Genomic DNA, 3,703 nt, shown 5'->3' on the forward strand with positions numbered 1-3,703 from the left:
CCGGGGGCAGCAAGTCTAGCCCCTAGCCGAATACTACGCCGGAACCTCCAGTGGTTCCGGATTCTGTCAGGCGACCCCTCACTAAGGGGGGCGAGCCGTCTGCGCCGATGACCTCTGTCCATCCAAAGGCATCAGACAACTTGCTGGAAGCGCTTCGCGGTGAAAGTGCGTTATATCGACTAGAGGAGGGGTGAATAGGCAATTTTTATGAATTCTTCACTGAGGAATTTGTGGGTGAGGAAATTCCTTAGCGAAGAACTACTTGCAGCGGAATAAGTACTCAAAAGTATGCATAGCAGAACACAAGCATAGTCATCATGATGAAATGAAGACAAGCACGGAGTACAGAAAGCGTAAACATAGGATAACACAGGATGAAGACAAATAGACTGAAGAAATTGAACTGAGGAAATTGAGAAAGTCTTCAGCCAAAGTCTTCAAACACAGATATGAACAAGCATACAACATAGTAATGAGGAAATGAAAGAGTTGAGGAAATAGAACCAGTAGGCTTGGTGAAGACAATGATTTGGTAGACCAGTTCCAACTACTGTCTCAGTTGTACGTCTGGTTGGAGCGGCTAGGTATTTAAACCTGAGGACAAACAGTCCCGGACACACAGTCCTCACCGTATTCTCCTTGAACTAAGGTCACACAGACCTCGCCCAATCACTCATGGTATGTCTTTAGGTGACTTCCAAACCTTCACAAATTCGGTCACTCGGCGATCCACAATTTCCTCTTGGATGCTCTAGACCATGACGCCTAACCGTCTGGAAGAAGCACAGTCTTCAAAGGTAACAAGCGTCGGATCCACGCAGGATCAATCTCTTCAGTGATGCTCAATCACTTGGGGTTTGTAGGTGTTTGGGTTTGGGTTTTCCTCACTTGATGATTTTCGCTCAAAGTCCTCGGAGGATGGGATGCTCTCAATTGACAAGTGTCAGTTTCTCTCGGAGCAGCCAACTAGCTAGTGGTTGTACGGGGCGGCTATTTATAGCCTAGGGAGCAGCCCGACATGATAAGACATAAATGCCCTTCAATGATATGACCGTTAGGTGGGTAGATATTTTGGGACAGCCGGCGCGTAGCACAGCAACAGTCGGAAATTTGAGGCTCAAATTCCACAGGGCTATCATGTTCCTCACTGTGTAGGCAATCCGCACTGGCGAATTCCTAACTCCTCAGTCAGAACAAATTCTTCAGTGGCCAGAAGAACTTCGTCTCTGTCACTGAAGAAATTGACTGTACTGTATGAGATTTCCAATGGCTTCACTCGAAGGGATTGATAGGTGTAGGATTTTGAGTTGAGCATCACATGGAAATTTTTCCTTAGTATTTCCTCGACACCCTTTAACAGTACGATGTTTCCTATGACTCAAGAAAGAGAAACTGAAACTACGAAAACAAAAGTCTTCAAGCTTCATGTTCCTCAAATGAATACCAAGTCTTCAAGGTCACACCAATTTCTTCACTTTCAAAGTCTTCAGAAATACCAAAGTCTTCAGTCGAAGAACTTCATTTTTAGGGGTCGACTTTCTCTGTAGATATCAAACTCCTCATAGACTTATAGACCTATGTACACTCACAAACGCATTAGTCCCTTAACCTATAAGTCTTCAATACACCAAAATCACTAAGGGGCACTAGATGCACTTACAATCTCCCCCTTTTTGGTGATTGATGACAATATAGGTTAAGTTTTCAGCGGGGATAAACATATGAAGTGTAAATACAGATATTGAGGAATTTGATTGCAAGATATAGAAGAACTCCCCCTGAAGATGTGCATAGTGAGGAATTTGCTTTTGAAGCAATGCACACTTTAAAGAATTGAATCATGGAGATCTCCCCCTATATCTTGTAATTCATACACGCATTTGACATATAATATGAAGAATTTGAAATGCATGATGAAATATGGTGACTGATGTAATTCAGCATGCGTGCAATAACATTAACGAGGAATAAGCATGCAAAAGAACACAACAAAAGTATCAGGTCACCATAGAGTTTAAGTTTACAACTCGATCCAGCAAAGTCATCAGAAGAACGAGAGTTGTAACTTAGAAAAAAACGCCCATATAATAGACCCGCTTGAAGACTAACTCAAATTTCTCCCCCTTTGTCATCGAATGCCCAAAAGGATCGAAAATGAGGACTAACGCCCCTGAAGAATATCAAGTTGATGAAGGAGCGCCAGTGTTGTTGGGGTCGTTTGTTGATGTTGGGCCTGCCGCAGTGTCGTCCAAGCCTTCATGTTCATTAGTGTCACGTGATGAAGAATAGGAGCTGGCCACCAAGGAAGGAACCTTGACCTTCTTGTACTTCTTCGGAGGAGGTGCAACCCAGTCAAGATCTTCCTTGAGACCCATTTTCTTCAGATCTTTTTCACTATAGACTTGAGACAGAACAGCCCAGGTGCGGTTGAGGGTTTCATGAAGTTAGTAGTGGTTTTTCTTCACTGCATTGGGGGTAGCAGTCATGTTGTGAAGAATTGAACCAAACTGACGCTTGACCCATTTATGATTGCGATCAACCTTCTGATGAAGACTGAGGAGAAGCTCACGGTCAGTCATCACCCTGGGAGCTGTGCCTTGAGGATTTTGCTTGGGTGCGTTGGCGGCAGAGTCATGGGTGGCAGAGTCATCATTGGTGGAGTAGGATGCAGCCTTGCGAAATTGACCATCCAATGGACGAATGCCTTCATCAATGACAGCAGTAGCCTTGCCCTTTTCATCAGCTAAGGAATATGTCCGTTTGAGGACTTCAATCGGGGGCAGGTAGCTGCAATGGTTCAGTGTATCAGCTTTGTAGTTGAGTGAAGACCTTGTTCTGACGAATCTCATAATCCATGGAGCATAAGGCTTCAACTCAAATGGTGACATTGCGACATTGGCCAGAGTCCTCATGAAGAAATCATGGAAGTTGACGGGAACGCCATGAATAATATTGAAAAGCAGATTCTTCATGATGCCAACGACTTCTTCTTCATTTGAGTCGTGGCCCTTGATAGACTCAATGTCTTCGTCAAAATGCGATAGACAGTCCGAGGCACATACAGTAATTCCTTCACAAGGAATGTTGTTCTTGGGGCCTGACCTGGCTTCAAAGGCTTCATCAGCACTTGCATGTAGTGATCGGTAAGCTCATGTTCATTGTAGACGCAACAAGCACCTTCAAGGGGCGGACTAAGAGGCAAAGCACGAAGCAATTCAGTACCTGGTGCTTTGTAGTGAGTGTTTTCAGACATCCAGTCCAGCACCCATGAATTCACATCTTCAGAGTTTCCGGTGATGTGCAGCGTCGCATAAAATTAAAGAATAAGTTCTTCATTCCAATCACAGATGTCAGTGCAGAAATTTAACAATCCAGCGTCGTGAAGAACACTGAGGACTGGCTCGAAGCACGGCAGAGATTCCATATCCACATGAGGAATGTGCTTATGATCGAAGACTTTGTCTTTGTTGAACAACACTGAGGAATAGAAATTTGCATGGCTGGCAGTCCAGAAACGCCTCTTCCTTATGTGAGCAGAGTCATAAGGGTTGTACTCGGTCAAGAATACGTGCTCGCCAAAGAAGGCATCAACCTTGAATTTTTGCTTCCTTGAGAATGGATCCTTTGGCTTGGGCAGTGGAGTGTCAGTCAGTTGCATGATGACCTCAGGAATCGCAATCTCAGGTTCTTCAGGCTGAGGAAT

Source organism: Triticum aestivum, chromosome 7D (genome assembly GCF_018294505.1).
Source record: "Triticum aestivum cultivar Chinese Spring chromosome 7D, IWGSC CS RefSeq v2.1, whole genome shotgun sequence".
In the NCBI taxonomy this organism is placed as follows: domain Eukaryota; kingdom Viridiplantae; phylum Streptophyta; class Magnoliopsida; order Poales; family Poaceae; genus Triticum; species Triticum aestivum.